This window comes from Bidens hawaiensis, unplaced genomic scaffold (genome assembly GCF_021521415.1).
Source record: "Bidens hawaiensis isolate Kalapana, Puna unplaced genomic scaffold, B.hawaiensis_p1.1 tig00044869_1, whole genome shotgun sequence".
NCBI classification, from domain to species: Eukaryota; Viridiplantae; Streptophyta; class Magnoliopsida; order Asterales; family Asteraceae; genus Bidens; species Bidens hawaiensis.
The window spans coordinates 57,397-74,569 of NW_027505922.1; the positions used below are offsets into that span (position 1 = coordinate 57,397).

The 17,173-nt window shown below is 35.8% G+C and overlaps 1 non-coding gene and 1 pseudogene across 2 annotated transcripts; one reads left to right on the forward strand and one right to left on the reverse strand.

The window, feature by feature from the left end:
* Positions 1 to 200: 200 nt before the first annotated feature.
* LOC143615947 (glycerophosphodiester phosphodiesterase GDPDL3-like) lies at positions 201 to 16,925 on the forward strand (annotated as a pseudogene). The gene is made up of 12 exons (XR_013150570.1): positions 201 to 260; positions 5,103 to 5,152; positions 6,078 to 6,404; positions 6,488 to 7,099; positions 7,169 to 7,204; positions 7,288 to 7,607; positions 7,657 to 7,773; positions 7,846 to 8,330; positions 9,107 to 9,302; positions 13,817 to 13,919; positions 14,037 to 14,199; positions 16,843 to 16,925. The product of XR_013150570.1 is annotated as a glycerophosphodiester phosphodiesterase GDPDL3-like (transcript).
* TRNAS-GCU (transfer RNA serine (anticodon GCU)) lies at positions 10,383 to 10,470 on the reverse strand. Its single transcript has one exon. It is a non-coding gene; the product is annotated as a tRNA-Ser (tRNA).
* Positions 16,926 to 17,173: the final 248 nt, after the last annotated feature.

The window sequence follows — 17,173 nt, forward strand, 5'->3', positions numbered from 1 at the left end:
TTAGACGATTGATGTGTGCCGATGCATCTTCATCTTCACGGCCATGGAAATGGTGGTGTTGGGTGATGTTGGTCATGACGTAGGATGGAAACTACCATGAGTTAGGGTTATCAATCTCGGGAGCGATAATGGGTGAGTGATATCCATAGAGCCCTTCAAAAGCTTGCGGGTACACGGTGCGGTTATTTTCGGTCATTAGGATGGGTCTGGGACTCGGTGGTGGTGAATTGGTGGGTGATGATTTTGGAGAAATGCCTATGGTAATCGGTTGCTATTCTGACGATGACGAACTTGCCTCGGACTTCAACGGAATAGGTCCAAAGCAGTCTAACGGTGGTCCTTGAGAACGCAGATGTGGCATATACCTACAAAACGCACAAGACCAAGTAAGTAGTTTCTGAAGAATGACTCTAATACTGAAAATAAACAATTGAAAACAAACTAGACTTAATTAGACTCTTACGACCCAAACAAAACGACACAAATAGTACGTATGTAGCAAGTAGGTCCAATCAAAGCTAATAACGCAATTGCCAAGAGTCCTGGCAACGGCGCCAAATACTTGATGTGCTAAAAGTAAGTTAATATTTATTAACTAAATTAACTAAAAATAAACACTAAGTAATACTCTAGACTCTCTAAAACTCGACTAAACTACTAACCGGCAAGTGAACCGGTCGACTCTAGTAAAGCTAAGTAAGTCCGGATATCGAACCCACGAGACTCTCTAAATTATGTTTATTAGCTAATTAGACTCGACTACAAACACGACTTATTAATTAATATTTGTTTGGGGTTTTTTTTATTAAAATACTAATTTAATACTATAATTAAAAACTAATTAAGAAAAAAGTAATTTAAACGAAAGCAAAAGTTTGGTAATTAAATACGATGATGATGAGAAAACTACCTAGGCTAGAATCCCCTAAATTTCAGTTATGAATTAACCGGGAAAATTTTTAGTTATAGACTTGGATCGTAAAATAGACACTTAAAAGAAAATCCGAACAGGACCCCTGACCCTTCTCAAGAAGACACCTATGGGTTTCTAATATGTTTTAATGCACACCAGTATTAAAAATCAAGTTCCCTTACGGTTACCTAATTAATTATGATCTAGTTCCTTTATACGAAATCCTACCTTATAGCGTGAAAATCAAAGGCAATTCAAAATATTTAATTGATTTAATAGACAATAATAAATAATCAACCCTAGACGGACTCCTTACGAAGAACTAAATCTAGCAAGATTAAATAATAAAGATCTACCAATAACCTATCACTTTACAGATTTTAGGTTAGCAGCACACATAGATTTATTTGACAATTCCTATGATCTTATCGCGAAATCAAATCATAAAATAACTAAGAACACAAAGTAATTGATCTAATAGCAACCTATCATATGACAAACAATAATCAAGGAAACTATGGAATAAAACTCATCAAACAATCATAAGCATCCATATGCATCAATCTAATATAAATAAATCTTTTACTAAATCATAAAAACCATAACGATAAATAAATCCCAGATCAAATCAAAACGTCAAAGTAGGTTCATCATATGCCTAAGTAGTTCATGCAATTTAGCCTAACATCTCAAGTTTAAACGAAACAAACAAATAAGAATTCATGACGGTAAATAAACGAAAACGAAAGAAACAAAAGATAAAACTCGTGTTCTTCATCTTCAACCAATACGCGCACCACAAAATGATTCTTCCACTCCAAAGCTGCCAAAAGCTGCAATCCTGAGCTTTGGAACTCTCCAAATTCGGCAGGCAACTTCTAGTCTGATTAAGGGTTAGATTAGGGGTGTTTATATAGTGATTAAAACCCAAAACCCGGAATATTCTAGAAATTAGGTTGGTTGCGCCACTCTACCAAAATACCTCCACTTGGCCGCCCAGTGGAGGTGCTCCACTAGGGTGGGATGGAGCTCCACTAATGCACCCTAAAAGGCTAAGATTAACCAATAAAATTTGATCACTTCAAACTTACTCTCAACTACCTTAAATTTTCGTTTTTTAATTAGTGACGCAACTCCTTTCATAAACCTCAACTAACTAACTAACTCTCTCTCTCTCTCTCTCTCTCAAACATACACATGACTCTCTCTCATCACCTTATATCTGGCGGTATAACCCGATTTCATGTCTTTTAAACACTATCCCAAGTGGTGGGTGGGGGGGGGGGGTACATGGTGTACGTGGGCGAACTCGCTACCAAAAGGGATACCCAAATGGAGCCCCTTTTTCCCTAATGCCATATGTGTTGTCAAATTATGTATTAGTCAATTTTATTGGGTTGTAACATGTCACGGTAGGATGTTATGGTTCGTATTATGTTGTGCGTGGATATGCTAAGTTATACAATGGCGAAGCATTGTTAGGCCAGGGGTGGCCCCAACCCCCTCCGTATTTTGCGCAGTAGTGTAAATTCACCCGGTCTTTGTCCGAAAATTTTTATAAGTAGTGTAAATTTACCCGTTTTCGTCAGAAAATTTGAGCTCCCCCCCGGCTCCGTTTATGAATAATTTTATACGCATTTTTGTCCACCCCTCCACGTTTTTGTCTAAGCTTCGCAACTGGAGTTATAGAAAGTTAGATTAGGCTGTTATAGTCCAAAAGTGGCATACATGCACATGATTGACCATTAATGATCTTGATTGTACATGAATTATCGACTGCTAACAATCATTACTAGCAACTAATGACCATAATTGAATATAATTGAACTAAACAATCATCATTGTCCTTAATTAATCATCATTGGTCATGAAGAATAAGTCATACTGAATCTTAACAGCCATAAAAGCATTAATTTACCTTCAAGGACCCAAATTCAACATCATTGGCCTTAAATAACCTAAATTAACATCAAAGTCCCTAAATGAACACTATTCACCATCAATGACTCAAATTCACCATCAGTGTTTGCAGTCCATGGACTACATCTATAGACATCTGTAAAAGAACAGGTTGACCAAACCTTTGCAGTCTGCAAAAAAGAAAACAATTTATTTTTTTAACATTTGCAGACTGCTAATTTTTTCAACAATCAACAACAAACCTAAACATAACCAATTTTTCAAATGCTCAATTAAAACCTAAACATAAACAATTTTTCAAAGCACAAATTAAACCTAAACATAAACAAAATGGATCAAAATGGGAAATTAAAACGAAACGGGTCAAGAAATCAAGAATAAAGAATCCATCCTCATGTGTTTCTAATACCCCACTTATGACTCGAGCCATCCTCGCGAAATTAGATACCAAACATTAATCAAGTATTTTACAATTAATCTAAAGAAAATCAAGAATAAAGATTGTAAAAAAAAATTGGCCCTAAATCAAAGTCGGTGTGGCTTAAAAGTAGTAGTTTCAAATCTGTTCACAAATGGACAGAACTCATCATGGCTAATAATCAACAGTAAAAATCAAACCTGACTAAGCAAAGAGGGCTAATCAAAAGCAAAAAAACAAACCTGAACAATCAAAGAGGGCGGATGCGGTTCGGCTGGAGAAAGGCGGTGGCGTGGCGGCTGTTAGGGTGGAGGAGGCGACTGACGGCGGTGAAGGGGTGAAGGAGAGGGGCAGTAGGTTAGGGTTGGAGGTTGGAGGAGAGAAACGCATGGTTTTCATATCTGATGAAAAAAAAAAGAAGATAAATGTTAGAAGACTATGGTTCATGACTTCTAGGATGAGATGGCATGTAGACAATTTTTTAATAAAAGATCTTCCAAAAACAAACACTCTGTAAACTCAGACAAAAGAGGTTAAGAAGACGTTTTATGAAAAAACAAACACCCCCTCAGTCTCTAATATTTCTTTCCACGTTACACATTAAAGACCAGTCTCCATACTCATGGGCCACTTTTCATCACGTATTTAGGACGGAATTTCAATCGCCAATAATTTTCCTCCAAAACCAAATGCTGGCTAAACATATATGTAACTTAATTTAGGCTCAAATAAGGTGTCAATATATCAGCAGCTGATTATCTGTCATTAATATCAATCATATAAAAATCATTCCCAATATTATTGATAACTGATAAGTTAGTCCCGAATATTATGTATTTAAGACTATATATTAGTCTATTATAGTTTACTCCCTAATAATCACCCTTTATTATATGGACCTTGTGTGTTTATTTAGTTTTTTTTTTAAGTAAATTTAAAAACAAAAAAGACAAATATATATAACTAGGTTTTATACCCCGTATTACGTGGGTTGTTTTACATTTTTCGTTTTTTTATATTTATTTTTTGGATTATAATTTTTTTTATTTTAAGAAAGTTAATAATATACTTAGGTCATGCTTAGGATTCCTTATTTGCACCTCCTTTTGACTTATATAAGTTGTTTTTGATAAGTTACTCCCTCCAAACTTATCAAAACATTCTTTTTCCTTCTTTAAAAACTTAAAAAAGTCATATTACCCAACACCTTTTTAACTATAAAAGTTAATAAGTTACAAGAAGGAAAAAAAATGGAATCTCAAACACCCCATTAGGGTTTGTTGATGAAAGGGTTTCGCAAATAAATAATATGTTATAACCTGTTTAAAAGCTATCTGGATTTGGTGACCCATGATCCGCTTATTTTTTTTACTATAAAATTGTTTCTTAATTATAAATAATATCTTTTTTTAAAAAAAATTGGATATTAATTTTTAGTTTATTCCTATTTTATAGTATTTTTTTTCCATTAAATATTTGGTAAGATATTAATTTTTAATTTAATGAGATGTTATAACCCGTTTAAGAGTTATCTGGGTTTGGTGTGACCCATACCCGTGAATTCGGGTCAAATGCATGAGAAGCCTCAATTTACAAATAAAGCAATCTGATTTCTTGAGAGAATTTAGGGAGCAACCAGAGAGCTTTTAAAGGCTTTCGTTTATATATATTACAGATTTAGCATGTTTGGCCCAAAAAAAATTATTACGTTTATTTTTATCCAACTTTATCATGTATCTCTAAAATACACTAGTTCACATGTTAACTAATATAATGGACACCTTAGAAAGAAAATAAAAAATACCCAGTGGAAGTATTCTAAATAAGTTAAAATTTAATACTATAGTGTAGGTAGTTAGTGGTGTTTACTTACAGGCTTTAGAAGTTCAAGCAATGCATCAGTATTTACCAAAATACTCATAATTTACGAAAGATAATATATTTTAATAAATCAATTAAACTAAAAAAAAAGGTATAAAGGTAAAAGAAAAACATTCTTCTCAAAGTAACGGATACAAGGGAATTTAAATTTAAAGGAAAATAGTCCAGGTAAGGAAATTATTAAGAGTAGGCTAAAATTGAGGCAAGTCAAAGGGATAAGACTACGGGAGGAGAATAAGGAGAAATTAAGGTGCATTCTAATACTTTATAGGCTTATATATATACGCATTTTGTACAGACTTCATTTCAAGCAAAAAAAAGTCTACTACGCAAGAGCTTGCGTACATTTGCCAGGAATGTGGAACCTCGTCTACTTGTTAATCTGCTTGATCTCCTTGGTCGGTGCTCTTGGGATCTGATACACGAATTCTCGTTGGAAAACACTAACTGGTATAACTACTTCTCTTATACTTATCTTAGTATTTTGTTTAATGTAGTTTTTGTTTAATATATATACAGTCAAAATACACGTTTTCTATAGAGAAAATATAAGGAAGTAACAGAGAGTAATTTATTTATAAACTCCCGTTGTTTGTACAACAGCATGATTTTTATTTGATGATTAACTATTATAAGATAATAGAAGCTTTTGCTGTTATTTAAATTTTGCAGGAGTGAGAGCATTCCCAGTTGCTTCTCTAAAATTTGTGAGGGAGTTCTTTATTTTTTAGATATGGTTAAAAGTGGTTGTGAGATGAGGAGAGAGAAAATGTTACTGTTCATGGTTAAATTTGAAGAAACACACTGTTCACCTCTATAATTTTTTAATGTTTTTTGAAGTGGTTGTGAGTGAATGAGAGAGAAAATGTAATGATAAAAATATAAAAAATATATTATTTAATTGAAAATGAAAGAGAAAAGATGGTGTTTTTAATGTAATTATAGAGATGGAGATAGAGAATGGATTGGAAATGCTCTGAGGCCATTAGTGGTTGCAAAATGGTGGATTCTCAGGCCTATTTCCTAGTTCCAGTTTATTGGCCTACAAGTTGGCCATGCTTACTAGTGTACCCGATGTTATTCTGTTGTGTGATGTACAATTAACTAAAGATAACATAGGCATCTGTTTTCCAAATTTGGATCTTCAAAATTCTTCTACATTAATCGATCCCATGCTTGATAAGGGGGAAATGATCTACAATGTCAACGGAGTACCCGTAAAGGGATAGTTCCCTATCGATTTCACCGTTGCTGACCTTAACAAATACTTTTGTAAGTTCATTCTTTTGAGTTTTTGTAATAATGCTTAGTTTGGCTAATAATAATATAATAATAAAAGAGTATTGTTGTTACAGTAACACAGGGGATCTACTCTAGAGTTCCATATTTTGATGGCTCTTCAAAATTTCTTACTGTTGATGAGATAGCCGGCTTAAAGACACCGGGATTGTGGTTGACAATCCAGCATGATGCGTTTTACCGCCAACATAATTTGAGCACGAGAAGTTATGTGTTGGCTGCTTCAAGAAAATTTGGAATTAAATACATATCATCACCTGAAGTGAATTTTCTAAGAAGTATTGCTACAATATTCAGTCCAAAAATAACCAAATTAGTATTTCGGTTTCTTGGACAGGATGAAACCGAGCCTACAACCAACCAAACATACGGTTCTCTTTTGAGGAATCTAAAAATGATTAAAACGTTTGCCCAAGGAATCATTGTTCCTAAATCATATATATGGCCTGTTGGTAGTGATTTCTATTTGCAACCGGCTACTTCTTTGGTAGCCGACACTCATAAAGCGGGTCTAGAAGTTTTTGCTTCTGATTTTGTAAATGATGTTCAACTCACGTATAATTACAGTTATGACCCCGTACAAGAGTATCTCCAGTATGTTGACAATGGTGTGTCTGCTGTTGACGGTGTGCTTTCTGATAACCCAATAACTCCATCTGCAGCATTTGGTAAGTTTGTTGACTTACTTTATTGGTATTACTTTTAAGATTTTAATTTCCATGTATGTTATCATACAGATTGCTTATCAAACTTGGTCGATAGCCGAACTCAAGGTACAAATTTGTCTTCAAACCATAACCATTTCTAGTGTTCTTGAAAGTAAATATTGTTAACAGTGACATTATTTTTTGTCCAGAAAAACCTGTGATTATATCATATGAAGGAGCAAGTGGTGACTATCCGGGCTGTACTGATTTGGCCTACCAAAAAGCGGTTTCGGATGGTGCGGATGTTATTGATTGTCCTCTTCAAATAACAAGTGATGGGATACGTATTTGTTTAGGTTCAATAGACCTCCTTGAAATAACAACTGTCGCCCGGTCGGAATTTAAAATTTTGAAAACAATCATTCCTGCCTTGCAATCTAGTGCTGGGACATTTACATTCAGTCTTACTTGGGACCAGAATCAGAGCTTTAAACGTAACTGTTCTACTCCCTTGTTTTATGTTGCTAATGTAACCGGTTTTTCTTGTCCATTTTTTCTTATTTGTTTTTGTGTTTCAGCCCAAATGAGCCAGAAATCCAAGATTTGTAAATGCTGGCAACTTTATGAGACTATCCGACTTTTTGGACTTTGCTAGTAACGCCACTTCAGTTTCTGGTGTCTTAATTAACATTAAGGTGAGCCAACATAATTTCACTCATCTATTACTGAAATGAAAGTGACACCATTTTTGTTCTTACAACTTGCAGAATGCAGCTTACTTAGCTGCTAATCAAGGATTAAGTGTGACAGATGTGGTAATGGATGCATTGAATAAATCCAGAATAAATAACTAGAGGGCCAAGAAAATCTTGATACAGTCATCAGATAGTGCAGTCTTGAAATTGTTCAAGGCAAGAAGCAACAGGCATGAACTTGTTTATGAGTTATTGAGAATATAAGTGACGCCCTCAATTCAACAATTATGGATATAGTGAATTTGCCAATTCTGTAATTATTGGGAAAGAATCTGTGTATCCTAGAAACAGAGGTTTTCTTGGTGATCAAACTGATGTTGTTGCAAAGCTTCACGCTTTCAAGCTCCCCGTGTATGTGCAGTTTTATAACAATGAGTTTGTTTCACAGCCATGGGACTTCTTTTGAGACCCGTATGTTGAAATTAACACGTATGCTAATGGAGCTAAAGTAGATGGCGTTATTACATCTTATCCAGCTACTGCTTCCAAATATAGAAGTAAGTTCATTTATCTTGTTAATTACCCCTCACTTTTTGGATCAAAATCATTACTTTTTAAGTTCACTGAAAATTCGATGCGGTTTAGAGTTTCAAAGTCAACTGCATATGCATTTATGATTTTCTTGATCATAATTTTTAATTCGCTTGTATTGTTTTAAAAACCGGTACGTACCGGCCGGTTGAACCGGTTATACTGGATTTTCGTAAGGTCACCGGTATTTAGAAACCGATATTTTTGGGCGGTTTGCTAGAACATCGTACCGCCGGTTTTTTAAAAAATAACGGTTTAAACCGGCAAACCGATTTTAAATCCAAAAGATTTTTGATATTTTTTTGCGACCCATATTTTTAAAAATAACTTTTAACATAACGGATAAAGTTGAAACGAGTAAACATGATAAACGACGATTAGTTAATCAACCAATTTTGTATCATGCAAATCCATGTTGGTTTATTCACATCTTTTGTAATCCACTAATTTCGTATACGAAGTATATAAATTTTCTATCTAACTCGACCATTGTTCATATGTGATATTTGGTTCAAGTGTGATGTTTATTAATATACTTTTGGGGTTTTTTTTTAGTTAAAATTGTAATTATATGGAATTACAAGGTAAATTATTTAACCCGGTTGAACCTCCCGGTACATTCCGGTTCAACCGGTTGTACCATTTTTGAACCAAATTCGGTACGAGTAAAATACTGGTTTTTAAAACATTTATATATCTCATAGCTTTTATTTTATTTGTGTTACATTTTGGTAGGATTTAGGAAACCGTTGTCTACGATTACCGGAAGATCAGAGACCATCATACATGAGTCCAGCAGTGCCTGGTCAATTACTCTCGCTCATGACACCTCAATTGATGCCACCAACTGCGGCTCCTAATCCTGTTTTGCAAGATGCTGGCGTGGCTCAAGAACCCATACCACCTTCTGGAATACCATCTCCGAGATCCGCAATCTGGCAATGGGATAGCCTCACCATATTAGAGTAGGAGTTGTGTTGGTTATTTAATTCTCTTTGCATTGTAAGCCTATATACGTCCTTCTAGTTTTGTTTAATGTTAAGCATAAAATTTGAAAGAAAAAAAGATTTCCCAAATTTCTATTGTTTTTTTGATGTCTAACCCACTCACTTATTCTATCTTAATTAGGAGGCAGCCGATCTCGAATCGGGCTACTCTCACTAGTAGAATTAAGAGTATTAGACGTGGTTGATATTTCTTTTTTGACGTGGTTTACCCCCAAAACTGCATCTAAAAAGGTTTCTTAAATTTCACAAAAACTGTTGCGTAAAAAAACCGCATCTAAAGCTATAAAACCACGTCAAACAATACGGAGTCCTTTTTTAACCACGGTTTTTTTTTTCCAAACCGCGTCTAAAGCTCTCTTTTTAATTAATTATATCCACGGTTTTTTATAAAACCGCGTCTAAAGCTCTAATTAACAACAAATATATTATCTAGTAATTAAATTTACTAATCATCCACATAACAGCCGTCGACCTTGATCTTCCCCCCTTTCATTCTTTCCATCATTATTAATTGCTAATTGAAGCTAGAATCAAACAAAAGGTAATCTTTTTCAATTTAATGAAACTTTTAATTTATTATTACTTTTTTTGTAACTAAAAGTTAACCTTTTATTTTCTTATTACTAGATTAAGTTTAAGAAAGTTATTTTTCTTAAATTAGAATTTATTAGTTTTATTTCTTGCTAAATAAGTTATTGATTTAGAATTTATTAGTTGTATATACGTGATATAACAATGAAGGATCTATTATCTTTTCTTTTCTCTCGTTTTTTTTTTCAAAAAATGATTTTGGAGGTTGTTTAATGTTTACTCTTAAACTTTTCGTTTACACAGTAGTAATATTATTTGTTTCTCTCTTCATCTTTGGATTCCTATCCAATGATCCAGGTCGTAATCCTGGACGTGATGAATAAATTGTTTTTCTTGCTTTATTTTCTAATTTTCTTTATATTTTTATTTTCTTTTAGCTATTCCACACACTTAACTAGAAAAAAAATAGAAAGTCATCAACGGAAAGAGAGGGATTCGAACCCTCGGTACGAATAACTCGTACAACGGATTAGCAATCCGCCGCTTTCGTCCACTCAGCCATCTCTCCCAAATGAAAAAGATAATTACTATGTTACATTACACATCAAGTAAGGATTAAATTAAGTATTTCTTTCACATTCTTTATCGTTATTATAGAATTAGCAATTCCATTTAGATGCTCTGTTGATGCATTTTGTGACCGTCGCTATGCAATTCTGATCAACGGAAACGATGTACGAAGTTAGGACAACTTCGCCATAGGCGAAGTTAGAACAACTTCGCCTTAGGCGAAGTTGTAACAACTTCGCCTTAGGCGAAGTTGTAACAACTTCGCCTACAGGCCCAAGCCCGTGAAGTTGTTTATATATATATATATGTGTGTCTTGGTTAGGTTTGTGAATCCAGAAAAGTTAGAGTTTTGAGTGTTAAGTTCAATTGTCTAGAGAGAAACCGAGAGTGAGAGTCGTGTGGGACGACCCGAGGTAGAGCTCACCTCGGGTCGGCCATGTTTCTGTTTATGTTCGGTATGTAACATGGTTTTGATTATTATAAAAGATCTACAGATGTGTTTATCCCATTCGTGTGTTTGTTCGTGTATGTGTTGGTGTGTAATCGTGTTCTTCGTCTTCTACACCATTAAACGAGTCTAGAGGATTCCGCACTCCTAGACCTCGTGTGGATCTCGTATCGATCAGCGATGCCCGCGGGCGAGGACCTACAAGTGGTATCAGAGCCTTAGGCTCTTATGCTATGGTTCGAGATATGCGTTTTGGTGTTTCTAGCACGTTTCTGATGCGTTTCTGGCCAAACAGCCGCCGCAGGCGAAGTTATGGGGTTCAGGCGAAGTTGTCGCTTAAATTTTAGGGTTTAGGCGAAGATATAAGGTTAAGCGAAGTTATTCACAACTTCGCCTACCTCACAAGTTCGCTTATCTCAGGCGAAGTTATCTGTCAGGCGAAGTTATGGACAGGCGAAGTTAAGGAGGGGCGAAGTTGACTTTTAGGCGAATTTGACTTTCGGCGAAGCCAAAAAAAAAAAAAAAAAAAAAAAGAGTTTTCGTCTGTATGGCCAGGTGTACACGATTATTGTGAGACCGAAGACGTTGTTCCGTCAACGAGTGAAACTTGTTATCTCTTGGTCTTACGTGTGAACAAATACGTGTCAACTCTGGATATGGAGTTGAGGTTGTGAATGGGATATTGATTGAAACTGGATATTGACACATATTTGGGTGTTTGTGGGCAATGAAATAGTTGTTGTTTGAGGTTGACCAACTGAAGAAAGTCAAATTGAACTGAAGGCTTTTGTCATTACTGGATTGCAGTCAGAGCATATTATTTAGGTTATTTTCAAGGCGTTCGAGAATTGGATCCTGAAACGTGATGCTTATTTATTAAAGTGAAAATTCTGGAACAAGTTGGATTTAATCGGGAATTAAAGTGTTTATGTTCTTGATCGTTATCCCTGGTGATTGAAGATGCTTCGGATTAATTAATGGTCATGTGTGTTAGATTCTGTCAAGGTGGTTTTGTAATGAAATTGATCACTTGATGTTGAGTAGTTGAAGATTAAACCTTATCGTATGCCGACGTGTTGGTGAAGTTGTGGAGGGAGCCCAACTTCACGTGTTGTGAAGTCAGAAGGACTCACGTGATTGGTTGAGATGATCAATTAGGCACGGGGATGCATGCATTTCAAAGACCTCAATCTATATAGTCGGAGAAGCTTACACTGAAGGGGAGATCTGATATGGAAAACGCTGGGTGATTGGTAGATTTGTGAAGCTACAAGACAGTTTCAGACACGGCTGGTTGAAGAGCAAACAGAAGATCATCAGTTAAGAGGGAGTCTGTTGGTGCATGTTTGTAACAGATGATCTTTTGTGTTTGTTAGAATTGAGAGCAACGGTCAAAGGGGAGTCTGTTGGTGCATTTTGTGACCGTCGCTATGCAATTCTGATCAGCGGAAACGATGTACGAAGTTAGGACAACTTCGCCATAGGCGAAGTTAGAACAACTTCGCCATAGGCGAAGTTGTAACAACTTCTGCCATAGGCGAAGTTAGAACAACTTCGCCTTAGGCGAAGTTGTAACAACTTCGCCTACAGGCCCAATCCCGTGAAGTTGTTTATATATATATATGTGTCTTGGTTAGGTTTGTGAATCCAGGAAAGTTAGAGTTTTGAGTGTTAAGTTCAATTGTCTAGAGAGAAACCGAGAGGGAGAGTCGTGTGGGACGACCCGAGGTAGAGCTCACCTCGGGTCGGCTGTGTTTCTGTTTATGTTCGGTATGTAACATGGTTTTGATTATTATAAAAGATCTGCAGATGTGTTTATCCCGTTCGTGTGTTTGTTTGTGTATGTGTTGGTGTGTAATCGTGTTCTTCGTCTTCTACACCATTAAACGAGTCTAGAAGGATTCCGCACTCCTAGACCTCGTGCGGATCTCGTATCGATCAGCGATGCCCGCGGGCGGGGACTTACATGCTCGAAAGGTCAAAATAGAAAGATAAAAAAAGAAGACCTTCTTACTTTTATTTTATTCGAAGTGCCTTTTTGGCCTGGCCTGGTCAATACCCAGCCGGGCCTCTTTTGTTACCGAAAATTCCCTTCATTTTTTTATTTATTGGCAACATACTCTATAGCCAATATAGTACCCCAGGTAACAATTTCCGTTATGGGGTTTACATATACTTATCATTTTTGTTATAATGGAAATTGAGAAGGATTTTTGATTCAAAAGAATAAATCAAGAAAATGATAAACCAAGTATGTATCAATTTGTATTTTCTTATGTCGTTTGGCAAACCAAATTTTAGATTCAATCCAAGAATCATTGACGAATTCTCACTCAACGAATATCTAGTTTGTCCTAAATTTGTTTTTTTTGAGTGAAAATATACATTTTATTTTTCAATAGAAAAGTGAGGGGAAGCTTTTTGGCATTGTGTGTTTCTATACAATCAATCGAAGGGATAATCAAAAGGGGAAAAGGGTTTTTTTTTTCTAATTTTGATAAGTGTAGTTAGAAAAATGATTCAAAAGGGGATGCAAGTACAATAAACTAAAATTGAGTAATCCAACAAAAAAGGTAAAAATTTCTCCTATTGTGTATCGTTTTTGCTGCATGGCCAAGTGGTAAGGCAGGGGACTGCAAATCCTTTTCCCTAGTTCAAATCCGGGTGCCCCCTCATCAGCAAACGAATCGGAAGCTCTTATTCTGTTCTGCTGATATAACTCAACCTAATTTTTACCCAGCTAGAACAGAACAAGGGGACTGTTAATAGATCCTCCATTTTTATATCACATTTCTTATTCAAAGATTGAATATTCAAAAAGTGGTTAAGATCCACCGCCTTAGACTACCAGCTTGCATTATGTGTATTCATTCATATCTTTTTTTGTTTATTTTAGTTTCCAGACGGATCATGATGATTGGATGTATAGAAGAGATCGTACTGATGCAATATATATGATTGGTGTTCGAGGTTTTCTTAAGGCAACTGAAACTCACCGGGTGAATGTAGGAGCTCAATCAATTTTTCGTTGAATTGTAGTTTGTATAAATTTCCAAACACATGATATCAAAGAAATAAAGTTTCATTTGTTACCTCGATATACTTGTTGGTCAAAGCATGGGGAATTGCTTGATAATCGTAGCACATCGTCGATCAACTTAGACAATGATAATACAGAGAACGAAGAACAATATGTTGATCACGAAAATGACGCTTTCAATGACGGCAATGACAACTTTAATGACATGTATAACGATTTAGAGACTAATATTGAGGATGGTAATCAAGAAAAATTAAAAGACCTCTTTGAAGATTCAGAAAAACCATTATATACCGGTTGTAAGAAATATTCAAACTTAGTTCTGTGTTGAAGTGGTTTGCCTTAAAGTCAAAACACAGGTGGAGTGATAAAGGTTTCACAGATACGTTAGTGCTTTTATAGGACATGCTTCCAGAAGGTAATGAGTTACCGGCATCGTTATACCAAGCAAAAATATTAATGTGTCCGATGGGATTGAAATTAAAAGAATACATGCATGCCCAAATGATTGTATGTTGTATACAAAGGAGTTCAAAAATGATCATGAATGTTTTAATTGTGGCGCATCTAGGTATAAGCGTAAAAACGAAACAGATGAAGTTGACGATGATGTGACGAAAAATGGACCACCAGCTAAAATGTTGTGGTATTTCCCAATTATAGCAAGGCTGAGACGATTATTTGCAAATGAGAAAGAAGCAAAATTATTGCGATGGCATTTAGAAGATCGTATAAATGATGGAAAATTAAGACATATTGCGAATTCACCTTATAGTGGAGATATATTGATTATATGTATTAAGAATTTGGTAATGTGATTAGAAACATACGGTTTGGACTTAGCTCAGACATAATCAATCCTTTCGGACACATGAGTAATAGTCATAGTACGTGGCCGGTTCTTTTTTGCATCTACAATCTTCCACCTTGGTTATGCATGAAAAAGAAGTACATAATGATGTCGTTGTTGATTACGGGTCCGAAACAACATGGTAACGACATTGATGTTTATTTGACTCCATTGATAGATGACCTTAAAAAACTATGGAGTCGAGGTGTTAACGTGTATGATTCTTATAAAAAATAATATTTTATATTGCGTGCCATGATCTTTTGCACCATAAGTGATTTTTAAGCATATAGGTAATTTGTCAGGATACATTACAAAAGGTTACAAAGCTTGTCCTGTTTGTGAAGATGATACAAGTTCTATCTGGTTAAAAAATTGCAGAAAAATCGTTTAGATGGGGCATCGAAGATTCCTTCCTCATAGTCACCATTATCGAAATAAAAAAAAAAGAGAGTTTAATGGAAAAACAGAGCACGAAGAGGTAAGAAGACAATTTGATGCATTTGATCGAGTTAAAAATCTAATTGTCGTGTTGGAAAAAAGATCACGTGCTGAGAAATGAATTTGGATAAAAAAAAGTTAATATTTTGGGATTTGCCTTACTGGGAGCATTTATAAGTTAGACATTGTCTAGATGTTATGCATATCGAGAAAAATGTATGTGATAGTTTGATTGGCTTATTGTTAAACATTCCTGGCAAAACTAAAGATGGGATAGAGGCTCGTGGAGACATGCAAGAAATAGGAATACGTGAAGAGTTTGCTCCTATTCCCGCACATAACGATTTTAATTTGCCACCAGCATGTTATACTATGTCAAAAATAGAAAAAAGAATGTTTTGTGAATGCTTACACAGTATTAAAGTTCCTTCTAATTATTCTGCAAACATTAAAAGATTGGTCTCTATGAAAGACAATAAATTGCTTGGTATGAAGTCTCATGATTGTCATGTTTTGATGACACATATGATTCCTATTGCCATCCGTGGATTGTTACCAAATAAAATCTGGCATACAATCACATAACTTTGCTTGTTTTTTTAACACGATTCATTCTAAAGTTATTGATCCACAATCACTGGATGGTTTGCAAAAAGAAATTATCATGACGCTATGCGAACTTGAGATGTATTTCCCGCCTTCATTTTTTGATGTGATGGTTCACCTAGTAGTTCATATCATAGGAGAAATTAAGTCTTGTGGTCCTGTATTTCTACGCTATATGTACCCTTTTAAAAGATATATGGGTTTCTTAAAAGCTTATGTAAGAAACCGTATTGACCCGAGGGTAGTATTGTTGAAGGATATACTTCCGAAGAGGTGACAAAATTCTGTATTGGTATTGATGTAACACTCCAGGCAAATCCCATATCGGTCGTGGATAAGAGAGATCCTTGGTTTATAAGTAAATGCCCCGTCTCTTAAATCACCAATGCGTTTTGGGCTAAATGGTAGTAGACGAGAGGAGAGCTCCTGGGAGTAGTAACAGGATGGGTGACCTCCTGGGAAGTCTCCACCTAGGCAACCAAAAACAAAGCCGTGAGCTCTTCATGGGCAAAGCGGACAATATTGGTGGTTCGAGGGGCCGGATGTTACAAGTGGTATCAGAGCCATTCTTGTGCCGTTCGGGATGGAGAGGCAAACCTCATCGAGGACGCTGAGTCCAAAAGGAGGGGTGTTTGTAACACCCCAGGAAAATCTCACATCGGCCGTGGACAAGAGAGATCCTTGGTTCATAAGTAAATGCCCCGTCTCTTAAATCACCAACGCGTTTTGGGCTTAATGGTAGTGGACGAGAGGAGAGCTCCACAGTTAAGCGTGCTCAGGTGGGAGTAGTAGCAGGATGGGTGACCTCCTAGGAAGTCTCCACCTGGGCAACCAAAAACAAAGCCGTGAGCTCTTCATGGGCAAAGCGGACAATATTGGTGGTGCGAGGGGCCAGATGTTACAATTGATATCATATTCTTTAAAATTTATTACAATAATATATATTAGCTTTATTGCATATAAATTATACTTGATTTATTTACAGGTTATTTGGACGTTGTCAATAGTATTGGGGATCCTCAATCACGTCACTCGGGTAGACTTGAAGGGAAAGGAGTGTCGATATGAAAACAATCACCCCAACTTACAATCTTTTACAACTTGCACATTTTGTTGTCTTAAAACACAATACATGTATTGCCCTTTATGTTCACGAGCACATAAAGACATTACGGTCGACATATTGGGGCAAGACATCATTGTGGTATGAAAACAAGCATAACGAAGAGTTTGCTAGTTGGATGAGAACCAAGGTAATGACAAATGGCCAAGAAGATGTTGATATAACTGTGGAAAAGTTGGGGCGGGGTCCAGAT